Below are 17,242 nucleotides of genomic sequence, written 5' to 3' on the forward strand. Positions count from 1 at the left end.
ATACTTTATATACGGTCTATGAGCAGGATCTGTGGTACTTCTATATTAATCAATGTTCTCAAGTGAAGCTCAGGTGCTCTGTGTGTTTGTGTTTGTTTGTGTGTGTGTGCCTGGCTGCCTCTAAGGGGAGCATCCCGCCCCCAAAAAGATCCCAACTGATCCACAAAAAAGTCCCAACAGCCAGCCCAGACAAGCCCTCGCAGCACGCTGCCACACAAACCCTCCAGAGATGATGGTGTGATTATTGGACCCTGATGCGAATCGTGCACAGCATCCTGTCTGAAAAATTAGGAGCCCATTTGCAGCGATTTCTTGAATTAAATGTGTGTGTGTGGGGGGGTGTTAATTGGTAAACGTGTCAATGGAGCATCACAGTCAGGAAAAAAAAAAAGTTATGATGTTCTCAGTAACTTGGCGTTGCAGTCACACCAGAAAGTGGAGCAGTGATCGCTGAGGCTTCTTGAGTCTGGGAACTAGATTTAGACACATACATTGCAATCCCATGTATTGGTCTACAGTTACTGTAATTTCAGGCAACATCCACATCGTGTAAATTCTGCTCTGAATACACCAACTGTCCACTTTACCTCAGCATGACAGCATGAGTCCCCAAAAAAGAGAAACCTTTAAATTCTGCTGGAGTTTTAATCTGAAAGGGCAGAAATGAAGACCTTTGCAAACCATTACCTGCTTTCATTTCCTGATTGGTTTTCATCAACCGTGAATGAAAATCTCCTCTTGAAATTACTTTTCAGTTTTACCTGGTCCTTGTTCTTGCTTTTCGTGATGGTTGTGTCTTATTAGTTCGACTTTCTGACTCACCAAACAACTTCAGTGGAGAAACTCTGCTTCCTGTTTTAAACCAGATCGATGCAGATTAGTTTTAATATGGGGCCGAAATGCGTAAAAGTGTGTAAATAGAAATACATTAGTGTGTAGGGAATGTTAGGAATGATCTAATGTGAGACTTAGTATCGGGATTGGTCACATGAGTACAACTCATGTGTTTATGAAACCATGAGCAGTTAATGCCAAGATCTATGTAATGTGTAATAACCACTCATCAAAAAATCATCCACAAGCACCAAAAGCAGTGGACAGATGCTAAACTAATAGCGACAGCGACAGTATTTAGCGTTATGCTCCATGTGTACCATCTCATTGAAATTCATTGTTATTACTTCTTGTGTTGCCGTTCAACCTGTTACAGTATGGAGTGCACCTGCTCCCTTTAGTTCTTTGCCAGATAGTCTTTGTCACTCCTTGCATGACTTATCTCCTTTGGGTTCATCCTGTTGTGTTGCTTGACTTTTTTTTTCTTCTTTTTTTTGTCTCGCTTTAGCCTCCGTACCCGGTTCTTGAGTTTTACCTGCTCCTTGTCAGTTTTATTTCCCTCTTGGACTTGAGTAGAGACTATTACCTACTAAATTACATCAAGCCTCAAGTGAGTCTCTCTGACTGTGAGTCATTGTCCTCATGTGAGTTCTTGGAAAAGAAATTGAAATGATGGGAATGAAAGGGGAAAAAACACACTCCTGGAAACGTCAACCTCTGCCACTTGGTCACCTCACATTCAAGCGTAAAGGTTCAAATTTGAGCTTAACGTGAACTTTTTATTATTATTATTATTATTGTTATTATTATTATAATAAAGAGAGCAAACAATGATTCTGCTGAACTGAATCTCTAATTCTCCTGTTTTTATTTAAACGGGGAGAGAAAAAAATCACAAACTAACTAAAACTAGGTTTTGTTTTGAGTCTGAAAAATCAAAACATATTGTTTCGCTTATCCTTGTGTGCGGAAAAAGTTCCTTTGTGATTGAATTATAAATTCCTGGCAGGACTAGGCAGCCAGCCTCTTGGAAGTCAGCATACAGAGAGCTCCAGCCTAGCCAGCTGCTGAGAGCTGCCATCCCCAGAAAAGGAGACCTTGGCAGGGGACAGTGTTGAGACACTGTGGGTCCCCTCCTCCAGCCTGGAGCCCTGTGAGCTCTCCTCAGCGGAGGAGGAACGAGGGCCCAGCCCAACAGGAGGCTTTGCTTGTCAGGCCCTGAGCGTGTTGAGTGTGTACTCGCTGTCACTGTGCTTAACTTTGTGCGTCACTTTGTCTGCACTGGCACGTGTGGCAGCAAGATGTACTGTATAATGTTGCACACGTGTGAGTGTGAATGTGGACATTCCATGACTTATAATTGATCGGCACTCGGCTGCATTTGGTAAGAGAGACGTACAGCTTCCTGTTTCTCTCTGTCTTTTACAGCACCGCATGTCTCGGGAATGTTACGTCTGCCTGTCTGCAGAAAAAGTGTAAAGGATGCTTTGGAAACACAGTCCACTTAGGTGTTACAGTGACAAACCACTGCGAGTTGTCTTTCAGACATGTGAGACGACGACTCTGTGTGCGCCCATGAGTGCGTGTGAAAGTGAGAGAGAGACACTGAACGGTAAAAGGAGACAGGGAGACGCTTTACATTTACACTCGCTTTTTTTTGTCTCTCTCTGAAGTGAAAATCTTTGGCTTGTCAGACTTGAGGGGGAGAAACGAGACGAGACCGGGCGAGGGGGGGAAAAGAGACAGTGAAAAGTGGAGGAACGCACATGGAGAGACAGACTGGAGAAAGGAGATAAAGAGGCAGTTTGATTGACAGCCAATAGGCCTGCCTGTTTCCTGTCACATACACACATGATTGCTGACCCACCCCCCTCTGCCTGGCTGACGCCCCTGGGTAGTCGGACCAAGATGGCAGCCTCCACTTAAAGAATGAAGGATCATGAAGAGATTGACGCCTCCCAGGTCGTTCATTGTCTGTGAGCTGTGTGTGTGTGTGCATGTGTGCGTTCAAGACCAATGTAAAGAACAGCTGGATCCCTATAACGTAACTGGAACGCTAAACTTTTGTCGTATTTTATTTTTTGGGAACAGTTGCACACTTTCGGGAAATACTTTCTTTGTGTGTAATTTCTGCCACAAGGGGTCTCTCTGTCGAAACAACAACAAAAGACTGCGTTGACATTCGGAAGCAGCGTGGGATCATGGGAATTGTTGTATTGTTGTCTCGTTTCGGTTTCCCTGTGTGTTTGTGTTTTACGGGGAAGAACTTCATCGACAGAACATGAGTCTATCCGATAATGACAAATATCCACAAAGCTTATGGTGTCATTAAAAAGTGACTGTTACTGTGAATAGAAATATGGATTATCATGAGTTTGAGGAGTGCTGGAAACGTTTTGGCTATTGTAAATACATTACTTAAAGCGGACCTAGATCAGATGTTCCAATTAACGCTGTTTTTTAGTGTGTATCTGCGTCATTACCTTGTTTAAGAAGCCCTGAAGGTTCTAAACAAACAGTTCAGCCACTGCTGAGAACGCTGTGTTTTATTGTAATCTCGGGCTCAGCGAGATCTCTGAAAAAACCTGGTCCGGTTACGTAAACATCGGTTCTCCGGAACAGCAGATCCTCCTGCTCCGGGCACTAGTCCGGGCACATCCGGTTGCGTACATTGAACCACAGAAGAAGAATAACATCCGTTGTGGAGGTGTTTCACGAGCGACAGTGTCTTCTGACTCTGGGTCTGACTCCGGGTCAAAGTCATAAAAGGGACTGTGGCGGGGAGTCGTGAAGAAGCTATTTTTAAACATTGTTAAAACAATGTTTTGATAATGAGTAGCAGTGCATCCACCGTTCCAGAGGGGGGAGCTGCACTTCTGAGAGCGGGTGTGCTGATTATGTCACTTCCGGGTATAAGCCAATCACAAGACAGTTGGGAAGGCCCTACACTGGCTGGCCTATCACAACACAGTCTGTCTTCTGGGGGTGAGATTTATGTCTGAAATATCGTGGCTGAGCACAGCGTCAGAAAAGAGGATTTCTATCGGGTCGTTTACAGCAACTAGGAGGTTTTTGACCATAAAAAGACCTCCATAACTAACATGTGAAACAGGACCACTCTATGTGAGCTTTAAGAATAAGAATAATTGTCTCAACATTTTCTGACATTTTAACAAAGAAGTATTCCATTTTTATTCGATCCGTATTCACTTTTACATACAGCCCTTCAGGGATGTGTCTGGACTTCAGTGAATGTCTGAGAGCAGCTATACAAACCTTATAAATGGCACACACTGAACATGTGTACACTGTGTTCAGCTGTTCCTATGAGACTGGTAGTCAAACACCAGGTTGTTGATTTTCGCCGGGTGTTGCTGGACGGGCTCCTGCACACATCACTGTTTAAACCATGACATTACACTCACTGTGACATTATATTATAAGTTCTTACATCCAGGTCACTGCGTCTTGACCTGTTTTGCATACTTTTCTTTCTTTTCTTTTTTTTTAATCAGTTATGATAACAGAGCGTGACACTCACCAAACTAATTGTTGGGATCTGGGAAAAAACATAACCAGACAAGGAAGACAAGAGGTCTGATGAGATAATGTTCAAGCTGAACAAATAAAAGTTCAGGCGTCACTGTGATCATTAAGGGGGGGGGGGGGGGGGAGAAAAAAGCGTGTGATTGCAATGGCTGGACGGTTACTATAGTAACGTATGCTAACGCTGTTGTTGCTATAGGAACCTGTTTTCATCCTTTCAAACTAACGGTGAGCAGTAACGGTTATTAGCAGTGGCACAGAACATTTTGTGGCAGTTGTTGGCCGTATAATTCATCCCCATAATAAATGAACTATGTCTTGGTTATTTTTTTTTTTTTTCTCAATACAGCTGGAGTTTCCACTCATTCTCGCCTCTCCTCTCCTCTCTTCTCCTCTTCTCTCGGGTATTTCTGGGGCTCAGAGATAGGATCTCCCTCAATGGCAAACTTTGGAAGACATCTTTAAGATCCCCTCTGTCACTTCAGCTTAATGGAGCCCTCTGGGCTTGCACTACAAAAGCACACACACACACACACACACACACACGACACCCCCAGTAATAATAAGGGCAGGGAGAAGCAGCATAGATTCGAGGAGTCGTAAACACACTTCATTCTCCCAACAAGTCTCTTTGATCTTTATCAAACAAAACAGTTTCCTTTGGTGTATTTTGTGTTTCCATCTCTGGGCTTGAACGCGCTTGCAATGCTCTTTTCCCACTTCACTTTCCACACCCATAAATAAAACGAGAACACATTTGGATTTCCTGGCAGCGGGCTTTCAACAGGGCCGTTCACTGCCACGTCTGTCAGATTCATTAATTCAGAATTGTGCAAGCGAGCTCTGCTTAATCATTTCTGGAGGCTACGTGTTTACGTCTCAAAGCAGTCCAGTTTGCTCGTCTAATCAAATTTGGCTTATTTTCATCATGACTTGTGTTTTTCAAGGGCTTAAATGGATGAGTGCTGTTTCTTTTTTCACCACAAACGGCACTCAGCAAAACTTGCTTCAGCAAAGCCACACAGTGCTGCACAGGCTGTTTAACCAAGAAAACAAGTTCAAGCTTTCCTGTTAAGGGCTCCCACTTCCTGTGTTCAAAGAAAAAAAAAACCTTGTCCTTCAGTTTTTGGATCCCATGGTCCATAATGAACTGATCTCTGTCTCCCATAGGCGGGCCGTTGCTATGGCAACCTGATGACGCTCTGAGGAAAGACGGGAGGGAGAGGAGGGAGGGGTAGAGAGATGAGGAAGAAGGTAGCCACTCCAAAGATTGAGTACGTTTGGGAAGATGACTCACTCTGTAATTTAAAATAAAAAAGATGTGTGTGCAATCACATCACTCAGTCTCTGCCTGTGTCTCACATACTGATGCAGTTGATTTTGGGGAAAAAGAATGATGGAGGCACTATGAGTGTGTATATGGTGGGAACACACACAACATAACAGGTCAAATGTATTTGCTCCTCAGTCAGACTCCAACTTTACATCAGACAGTGTGAAATTTTGATTTATGGCCCGAGTAATCCGATCAGACAGAGCTCAAACTTGATCATATACAGAGGACACAAACCCTCCTTTCTCCATCTATACTGGCTCCTACACCCTTGCATGGCTCTCAGCCTCTGCTTCTGCCCTGCTGTTGCCATAGAAACCACTGAGATACAGACTCGAAACAACTTACTGACAAAAAAAAGAAAGAAAGAAAAACCAACACCTTTGGATGTTAACTGCTCTAAATGAGCTTCATACTTAGATGAAAGCCAAACAGCATTCGTCTGTGGTACTGCAAATTTCTGATATGTCTTTGCTCTATGAGAGGATGACCTGTTTGTTCCCTTTTTTTTTTATGAATATTTAAATTCCATATTGTTTTGAATTGGATGATTGTTTCTAAACATTTTTTTAAATATTGTCTTAACCATCCCTCATGGTCAACCTGCTGGTGGCCGTTATCTGCAAAATCATTCCACATCAAAATGTCCTCAATTAAGATTTTGGGGCACAGAGTGTGTGTCCTTTTGTACACGGATGGTTTGAATATATACAAAAAATACTGACAACTTGACTGTTGCAGCCACACAAAAGAAAACACACTTTAGCTTTAGCTGTGAGCAATAAACTAACTTGCAATTTCATGAGAAAACAGATCCAACTGGCTACAAAAAGGAAGCAGGGCTACTATTTTATAAGTAAGGTAGTTAGCAGGACAAGCTAGGTTGTGAAAAGAAAGATAAGTTACTATTGCTTTTAAGCTAGTTAGCAGGAGAAGCTAGGCTGTGAAAATGAATATAGGCTACTATTGCTTTTAAGCTAGTTAGCAGCACAAGCTAGGCTGTTAAAGGAAAGCGATGTTACTTTATTGTTATTAAGCTAGTTAGCAGGACAAGCTAGGCAACAAAAAGGAAGCTATATGCTACTGTTATTAAGCTAGTTAGCAGGACAAGCTAGCATTAAAAGCATACAACATTAAAAGCTAATAGAACCAGACTTCTCAACTTTGACGCAGTCACTCTTGTGACTTACGATTCTTTGTCTGATGAAGACAAAATGTTGATCGTTTTCTCTGCTAATTTCTGCCTTGGTGCATTTATCAATGAAGCTACCTGGAAATGTCATGAATGTGACTCCAGTTGATAGTTTCCCTGAACTTTTAATATTTATATTTTATTTATTTTTGTAAATTTTCTATAACCCATAAGAGACAATTTAATGGAATTCCAGCATGTTTGGTGGTTGTTGGTGTTTAATTGTGCCTTGCTATTGCATGAGTCATCCTTTTTATTTTACAAGATGCACCTGTTTATTCGCAAAATGACAGACAATGGTGAAGATTAATGTCAGGGAATTGGCCATTGTGTGTGTGTGTGTGTATCAAACTGTCGCCAAAGATGCGAAGTGAGTTGTCCTGTCAACAAACATAGACGATCTTTGTCCATGCCTACCGTACACAATGGCATTCTTTCAGTGAACGAGACTGGCGCTAGGACCGAGGTCGGGCACCGGGGGAAGTCCTCTCTGCTGCTGGCGGGGCAAGAGCACACAAACACACGCATTCACGCGCGCGCGTACACACACACACACACACTGAGGCTCTCCGTCAGAGGAGAGAGAGAGCAGAGGGATAAACAGGGAGAGAGAGAGAGAGACTATAGGAACGCAGCGACTTGTGTGTGTGCTTGTGTGTGTGTGTGTGTTTAGGTACGATAGCTAGCTCGCTCGCTCGCTCGGTGGTACAAGCGACTGGCGGGGCGGATATGGAGGGGCTCAGGAAAAACGCTGGGAACTGACCGAGCACCGAGGACGAAGAGAGGGAGAGAGAAAGAGCGAGAGAAAAGAAGAAGAAGAAGAAGGAGGAGGACGGACAGCACGGAAGGAAGGAAGGACGGAAGGAAAGGAGATAGATAAGTCTTGAAAGAGGAGAGGAAGAGTGCGAAGAAGGGGCTCGTCTGGAACACAGAAGGATTCTAAGGTGACTTTATGGGGCTTTCACTGCTGCATGCAGGTGTGTGTGTGTGTGTGTGTGTGTGCGCGTGTGCGTGTATGGTGTTGACATATGCTGCCTGCCTCTGTACTTAAAGGGAAGAGTGGAGGTGTGTGTGCGTGTAGCCTAAATATACATTCATCTGTATGTGTGTGTGAGTGTGTGAGAGTTTTAAGGGTTGTTTTTTCCCCACAAGCTTTAAATCAAGGGGGCAAAGTGTGTAAGCGAGCTGAGCTGACCGCTGTAAACTGGAGTGAAGGGATCAAAAGGAGTGGATACTTTTTTTTAAAGGGAACAGCGTGATCGCGTTCCAACACACACACATACACACACTCACACACACTTCTCGACTTCTCTTTAAGTTGAGCCTGACAACAGCCCCTGAGTCTCCCTCTTTCTGTGTGTGTGTGTGTGTGTGTGTGTGTGTGTGTGTGTGTGTGTGTGTGTGTGTGTGTGTGTGTGTGTGTGTGTGTGTGTGTGTGAGATCAGGAGTTTGTATGTAGTAGGTAACAAAAACAGACAGTTCGCCCTGGACAGATTTACTGTTGACTTTGCCTGCTAGTTAGTGAATGAGGCTTGTTAAGTAGTAGTAGCAGCTTCTCTGTGTGTGTGTGTGTGTGCATGCATGCCCTGTCTTAGATGGCAAACAGGTTGAGGGGAGGCAGATCTGATCAGACGCACAGCAACAGAGGAGAGAGCGTGGCACAGGCTGAGCAGCAGCACATTGGATTACACACAGATGAACACACACACACACACAAGCTGTGTCCAGGAGAACAGCTGGGGGAAATGTGTGTTTGTGTCACTGCCTGTGAGCATTTTCACTTAATGCATGTGTCTGTCTTTACATGTGCACGACTGTTTGCTTTGGTATTATCTTTTGCTACTGTGTGTGTGTGTGTGTGTGAGGCTGTGTAAATACATAATGTGGAGGGAAAGAATGTTGTGTCATGTCCTCACACAGGTGGCGTGTGCGTCTTCCTCCGTCTCCCCCTGGTCTGGAGACACAGAAGGCGGAGGATGAGAGAGAGGGGATGGAGGAGGGCGGGAGGGAGGGAGTCGAGGGCAATCAGATGACCAAGAATAAGGCAGATGAGCAGATTAATCCAGTAGTTAGAGATGAAACGGGGACACTGAGGAAGGATGATTTCAGGACAGGACTATGATGAGGATGAGGAGAAAAGGAATGAAAGCAGAGGAGATGGAGTGAAGGAGACGGAGGCTGACACGCTCTCTCCGGGAGTGCTCAGAGTGCTGCTCATTCATAATTCACCTCCATGGCAAACGTTCATTCACATATTGACCCCCCATGGCCGCGCTCAATGGAGTTCTCGCCCCTCAACCCCGCGCTGTCTCTCAATGGACACCTCCTGTGGCGCCTTGTTCAGTTAGTGTTCACTTTGGAGACAGCTGAAGCTCTCACAGAGCAGCCTGCACTGTTTTTGTCCATTATGGTTCTTTTGACACCGGTTGTTTTTTCGCTTTGGAAGCTGTGATGTGAGATTGAAATGTGTAAATTGAATATTGAATTCAGTCTCCACCCCAGACACAGATAATTGGTATGGATGGCTCAGTGGGTTAGTGCTCTTTGTACAACTGTTGTTGGTCTTATTCCCTTAACACGGCTCAAACAGCCTGTAATGGATCTATAATTAATGTGTGAATTAACTGAATAGTGTGGGTTTTAGAAGAAAAGCAGCAGCCAGTTTTCCTTCATAATTTATGCAGTATAAATGCTCAAAAATGACCATTTAAATATTTCTTTTTGTATTATCCTTGCCTGGAGCGACACAAAAACACCCCTCCTGTGCGGTGGTCAGCTGTGGCTCATGAGCCATATGGCGGTTTCTAAAATGCAGTCAGGAAAAAAAGTGCACTGCATCGGTATCAAAGAACATTTAGTTCTGAGAGGTAAACAGTAGAGGATTACACCTTATCAGCAGAAATGGTAAAAAATGCCCTGACTAATTATAGAGGTATTGGTGGACTCAGAAAATATAGTGTTGACATTCACTGCTAAAACGTGTCTGACCTTTGAGTTGCGTTTGCCAGAGATGCAGTTTTGTAAAGACAAATCCACGTCCTAGTATACAAGCACACAAGGAAGTGTGTCTGCCTCCGCTACGCTAGGGGACGATATGGCTGCTTTTAGCTTATCGGTATTTGGCATTTTGCAGTTGAACTATTATGTCAGACCAAAACAGCTTTAGCTTCCAAATGTTCAATTCTTTAAGCTGACAGAGAATATATTTGACCTTGTCAAAAAAAATGCACCGATCTAGATTTTGCTGTGTTTTTTCACGGTTGTCTTCTTCTTCCTTCTTCTTCTGTTATTTCCAGCGAGGCGAGGAGCATGTGCAGAGCACAGAGGCTAGTTTGAGTCCAGTTGACCACATGCAGCACATGCAACTGTATGTCAAAGTTACTGACTTGAAGAAATTTGATGAAGTATAATTTAAATCAGATTTTTACTGCATTTCCGTCTGTGTTACGTCCGTCCGTCCCAAACGCTATCTCTGTCACTAACCTACGTACTTTTGTGCGTCGTTTATGTTGGCATGGATGTGCAATACTTCCTCTAGAGTGCCATGTTGCAGGCATGAGCAAACATGGTGACGGTTGAAGAGGTTATTTTATTTAGCTTGGTACGATATAGACAGAAACATAAGTGGAGTTTAGCAGTGGTGAAATAGTCATAGATGGATGTAATTCCCCACAATCTTACAGACACGCTCTTCGAAACTTGCCGCCATTTTCAAATCGACTCTTCTTCATTTCCCTGACTGATTTATATAGTATATTGACTCTATACTGCCCCCACGATTCCCGGTGGTATTGCTCCATTTTTCTGTCCGTCTTCCTCTCTGTCTCTTGTGTAGAGTATAAATGAACCTTCACATGTTAGCATGTCTTTTAAAAGTCCGGGTTAATTCGGACATTAATTAGATTTTTTCTAACGTCATGTAATTGTTTAATATGCTGTGTGCCTCTGTGATTGTAAAATTTCTACAGCACATCACGGTCCTACAACTTCAGTAGTCAAGGGTTTGATTCCCTCTAGGTACAAGTAGACTAAAAATAGTTTAACTAATTAAAAGCATCTTTCACACACACAAATGAAAAAAAAAATAGATTGAAGCACCCTCAGTCATTAAACATTCACCTCTGGCTCAGTGAAAACTTGACTAACATGCAGGAAATAACCTTGTCCCTCTAGCACTGCCTGTTTCCAAACTATCATTAACACAAAAATACGACAAAACCCCAATTCTAATGTCGGAGGAAAGCTTGATGGGTCTGTTCTGAGTCATCTTCCAATTCATTAGTCTTGACAGTGTGTCTACGTGTACTGTAAGAAGGTGATCAATGAAAAAGTGGAAAACCTTTCATGGAAAAAAAAATAGTCATAGAACATGGTGCAAACCGTTAAAAGTTCCTTCAGTGAAAGTTTCTCCTCTTATTTCTCTATTATAAGTCATTGTTGTTGTGTTTTTTGGCAGTTGGAATCCAGAATATCGCCTTGCTGCCTTCTCTTTCCATTGCCTCGTCTTCTCCTTCTGTCCCTTATCGGTTTTACCTTACCCTATTAAAAGTCTATTTATACCCAAATTTTCCCCAAGTGTGGACCTGTGGCCCAACAAAAACTTCCATCGACTCTGTTCACAGTTCCTTGCTGGAGAAATATCAGCTCGAGCTTGTGTTGGAAATCTTGTGAGCTGCTGGAGGAAGTGTCAGGTGATCCAGTAATGGGTATTAATGCAGAAGCAATTACTGATGCAAATAATGTAACGGTTTACATAACACTAGATGGGTTTTTAGTGTAATCTGCTTGCAGAGTAAATCAGTAAATCAGAACGTCTTGAGAGCAGCTCCTCTTATACGGCACCTGCCATGTTGGGCTGATATGTTTCTTGAGTTGCACAGAATGGACAATTTTATCACAAACCAAAGAGAGTTTTTGTTTTCACCTGAAGGTCATTCTAGGTTCTTCCAGATGATTGGAGACCACATGGGTGAGGAGTGACTGTGTTTATTTGAATGCCAAAGTCTAGATGCCGCAAAGTCCTGGACTCTAATTCGTTAACACTGTAATTGCTTGTCATTTCTGAAGGTTGTGCCTTTCTTAATGTTTTTAACCCCAAAATAAACTAATTTGACACTTAACTGCCCATGTAAAGATTCTGCGCAGAACTAAATTACAAAGTGTCACGTGACTTCACCAATGTCACAATGTTAAACTCATACGAACAGATAGTGCAGTGGAAATACCTCTTCATGAGCACACGGTTCGTCCCTGAACTGAAGGGCTCCTGTGTTATGACTTTGACCAGAGGCTTGGTCCAGGATATCTCTAGGGGTCTGTTGTACGACCTTGGTCGCTATGACATTCTCACAGTGTTGCACTAGCTTTCCATATGGTCTGTGTTAAGTTAACTTGCAACACTGTGGCCGAGTTAAAACTTTAATTCAACTCAGTTGTAATTACACTGAAATGATTCTTTGGAATAAAGTCTCTTTAACTGTTAGAATTAACAGTGCATACAGAGACAGAACTTTCTCCAGGAGTTGTGTTTGAGATTCTAAACATTTCAATGTTTCCCCGACATTCACCCCATCATTAATATCAATGTGCCACTAACGATTATCACCCATAACTTGCACAAGTGAGCACCAAAAGCTGCTAATTAAAACACATAAGACAAAAATGATTAATCAACAGTGATATTAAGCCATTTAATTTAACATTATTTTGGGCTGTTGTGGCATCCTCATGGACACCGGCACAACAGCACAGCTGCTGAAATTCTTTTTTTTAAGCAAAATGCATTTGTGCTAAGCTTTGAATGTGTTTCATTGATGCTGTTGCTGTGCAGTTCTTTTGCACCAACAGTGATGGGAAGTGGCATTTGGCTCAGGCCAGAATAAAGCAGCATCTCTGTGGCTAAACACACAGTAAATTGTACAGATGACTCTTGGGTCCACAATGCAATCGCTTCATAATAAAATGTGAATTATGGTAGGTTTGGTTTTTCTAAAAAACTGACATCGGAATTATAGAACGACCTAGTTTGCAGTGTTTAATTTGTGCCTTGTTTGGTGAACTGTGCCTCTAATGTGTTAACACAACTGGGGAGTTAAAAGTACGGTTTAAAGCTGTGGTGGAAACACAGCCGGCATAAGTGGCCAAGATGGCTTAGAAGAATAATGCTCCTCTGTATCCCCCAGGTTATAATTGCCTTCAATAGGCCTCCTGCTGATTTGAAATGGACTCATTGTCCACAGTGCTGGGCACCTCAGCTCAATTAGGCGCTCTCTACTTAGCCATGCTGAGCTATTGCTGGTCGCATCCTCACAGCGCAGTGCACATGATACACACACAGAGCAGTCACATGTGCACGTATGTGAGCGCATTGTCGCTCACAGAAAAACTTTCAGCGGGTAAAAATAGAGCTCATAAACGAGGGGAAAAAAAGTTTTTTCATGTTTACGAGCGGTGATGTCATGTTTGGTGTAGATCCATCGTTGACGTATTGGAGGGCAGCTGTGGCGAGTATCAGCCTGCTCGGCCTTGGCTCAGTTATCTTATGTCTTTTTTTTGTGCTTTTAAAGGAGCAGAGGAGTTGCCTCTTATATATGTGTGTGTGTGTCTCTGTCTCCGTACTTGTGTGTGTGTGTGTGTATGTGGTGTTCGCTGCGGTGGAGACATGCACGCGGTGACGCTGATCTGGTTGCCTAGCAACACAGGAACGTGGGTGGAAGGATTTCCTGTCCTTAGGAAGCTTTGTTTACAAGTGGGGGTGGAGTCTCTGTGTATGTATGTATGTATGTGTGAGCGCGCGCGTGTGTAGGTTTGAGTGTGCATTTCAGCCGTATGCTCGAGTGCTTGTGTGTGTTTAATGTATTTTTTTTGCCTCAAGTACAAGTGCTAAAGAAAAGTCACTTAAGACAAACACACACACACACACACACAAACACACACACACACACACACACACACACACACACACACACATACATAAACCCACTGTGTACACACACGCTGTACAGGAAGAGAGAAAAGGAACAGAAAAAAAACATCCCTCTCTCGTCTGTTGAGTTAGATTTGTGTTGCATAAGTCCTCTAGCTGTGTCTGTTTGCTGAGCGCTGTCTCCTCCTGTTCTACCCAAACACTCTCCCTGTGTCACACTAACGCCAGCCCACCGCACTCACGCCAGGCTGCCTCCCATTAATGATGTCATCAGCATGTCTCAGTTTATGTCTCCTCTCGCACATGAAATCCTAATTATGTGTTCTTGCCCTGCATGTGATCGTAAGCACACACACACACACACAAACTTGATTTTATGACATAATGCACACCCTTGCTCCTTACCCTAACCTAAACCAAATTCTAACCCAAACCCCTAAAACCAGTTGTGAGGCCCAGATAAAATGTTCCCATGAAGGTATGTTTTTTATGTTTTTTTTGTATCTCACAAAGATATAAATACAAATAAACACACACACACACACAGAGCCTGGCTGTCCTGCAGGCGTTGGGCATCATGATTATGTAATTGACACTGACTGAATGGGATGACGTCAGCTTGGCTCCCTCTGACTATCCTGTCTTTCTGGCCAGCTACAGTGATGTCATAAGTTGTTGCAGCCATATGCGGTATGTGTGTGTGTGCTTTTGAGTGCTGGCATGCATAATCATATGTGTGTGTGGGGACAAAAATGACCTCAGGAACTGTCTGATTTATATAATGTGTTTGCTCCTCCCATATTTCCCCCGTTTCTTTTCTCACAACAGTTAATAGATAGTTTATTGTTCTATTGATTTGAGCAACATGAGGCACATAACGATATATACACACACACAGGACTTTGCAATGGTATTATTCTAAAGACACGGCACTGACAGAGCATTACCCCTAACCTTAACCATGACTGGTTAATACCTATCTTTAACCTTAACCTAACCACAATTCAAATCTTAGCCCTAAACTTGGAGCAGGTTTTGCTCTACATGAACACTACTGGTCCTGACAAGATCAGTTTATGCTAGAAAATGTTTTAGTCCACACACATACATACACACACACACACAGACACATACACACACACATTTGCAGCACCCCTGTGAGTGGTTTCTATTTGAAATGGATACTCCAGTGTCTCGTAACTGGTAACTCCATCTCCACGTTGCCCCCAGTCTGTGACTGTCTGACCTTTGTTGATGCTCATACCGAGAAGCTTCAACAATCACAGGCAGTCAGTGAATGAATGAAGAGAGATTATGCACAGTCGTCTCCACAGTTACTGTATGTGCCAGTTCTTATTTTAGCAAAAGAAAATGCATAATTCTAGTGGTTGGCCTTGCTCCGCTTTCAGCTGAAATATCCGTTTTTATTTAGCGTGTTGTTTGAGCTACAAGGTTTTAAGCACAGAGGAAGAGTGCTCTATTTGTGTCTTTGCTTGAATAGGCTGCCTGTTGTGTTCTCCGACCGTTGTGGTTGAAGCTGTGAGCACCAGCCAGCTTTGGATGGGAGAACTGGGAGCTTTTAACAGACATAAAGACACGCACAAAGACAAATAAACACACTTTGTCTCTCTGCAGTCCTCTTACACGTTTCTCTCTCTAACCTCAAACCCCAAACCAAAGGGAAATCACACCGCACACTGACTTAACAGTTTATGAACCTAGTAGCAACACACACACACACACACACACACACACACACACACACACACACACACACACACACACACACACACACGCACACGCTTTAAGGATACGCACATGCACATGCACACAAAATATGCAGATTTTTCAAATAAACTGATTACCATTAGCTCTGCTTAGACCACAAACACATTCCACTAACCACATAAGAGCTTAACACTGTACGAAATGATTTGCTACCACTGCACAAACTGGAACACACACAAGCGAACGTGGACCAACACACATATTAGAAGCAAAAAGAAACCGTATAAACTGGCGAGCCTTTACTTCAACAAGATTGACATAGAGTAGAACAAAGTGGGTAAAATGCAAATGTGGAATTTTTTTAAATTGTGGATTATAGATAGTAAGGATGAGAATGTTTTGTTGTTTTTTCATTCTTGGATTGGCATGCGGTATTGTGCAATCAAAAGTGGAACAATTCGCTGCAGTATATTCGACATTTGCTAATTGAGTTGTTTGAAAACAATTAATTATTCAGCCCTAGTTTGGCATTAGCTGCACTTCCACAAAGTGGTATTTCAGCTCGCCATGGTACATCCCACATTTCCACTGTGGGATGTGTGGGCTTGATGGTGGTAGCTGCCTCATCCTTGTAAATAGTGTGACATCATAACAGCGTGACAGTCGATTAAACAAAGCAGAATGCAACACAGGAAACACTTGTGTGCGATGACATCATTAAAAAGAAACACCAGAAACCTTTAATCATAAGGCACGGTACATTTAGAAATGGCACAATTTATGTTTTCTTCCCCCTTCCATTCCTTTTGTTGCCTTATCTGTCAACCAATCAGTGCACTGCAGTGTGTTTGACTCCAGTCTTGTGCTCTGCTCTGTGCTAATTACCCAAACAGATGGATGCCAAAAAGTGGGATGGTACAAATTTTGGTGCCTCCGTAATTTTGGTATCGTTTTACAAGTTCTGACAAATCCAGAAGCAGACTATTGTGCAACACACCAAACTAAACCAAACTGTAACGCTTGTTGGAAGCCAGGCTTTAGAGCTACTGTAATCAATATTTACATACATTTACAGTATGTATACATACACTCCCCCCCATGTCACCCCTGCCTCCCCCTCCTGGGACTCCCAGGGTCTTAGTCAGCGTCTGTGTGTCCATGCGTGGGCCTGTTCTCTGGCAGTGTGAGGGGGAAAAATACCTTCCTGTATGATGTAAACACCAAAGTTGCTCTCTCGCTCTCTCTCTCTCTGTGTGTGTGTGTGTGTGTGTGTGTGTGTGTGTGTGTGTGTGTGTGTGTGTGTGTGTGTGTGTGTGTGTGTGTGTGTGTGTGTGTGTGTGTGTGTGTGTGTGTGTGTGTGTGTGTGTGTGTGTGTGTGTGTGTGTGTGTGTGTGTGTGTGTGTGTGTGTGTGTGTGAGACTGGCATGTAGGATTCGCTCTGTCTGACAGTTTTCCAAATTATTCCACAGCACTGTGCAGTTTCTTTTTAAAGATAAGTTTCTCTGCCATCTCTGCTTTGTTCCACTGCTCACAGTGGAAAGAGATGGCAAAGACATAGGAGACGGAGGAACTGACATGTGACATCATCACTAACTGAGGACGAGGCAGGGAGGTAAAAACAGAGGTCACAGCTTTTCACTTTTTAATTTTTTAAATTTTTTTTAAAATTTCCATGCACATAGCA

At 43.1% G+C, this 17,242-nt stretch overlaps 1 protein-coding gene across 1 annotated transcript in view; it reads left to right on the top strand.

Annotated features, from left to right (window-relative positions):
* The first annotated feature begins 7,594 nt into the window (after positions 1-7,594).
* Positions 7,595-17,242, top strand: part of ches1 (checkpoint suppressor 1) — a 77,163-nt gene continuing 67,515 nt past the window's right edge. The window contains exon 1 of the mRNA XM_083898451.1: positions 7,595-7,849. The gene's annotated coding sequence lies outside the window, so the exon portion shown is untranslated. The remainder of the gene's footprint in view (positions 7,850-17,242) is intronic.

This window comes from Microchirus variegatus (genome assembly GCF_963457635.1).
Source record: "Microchirus variegatus genome assembly, chromosome: 12".
Classification (NCBI taxonomy): Eukaryota; Metazoa; Chordata; class Actinopteri; order Pleuronectiformes; family Soleidae; genus Microchirus; species Microchirus variegatus.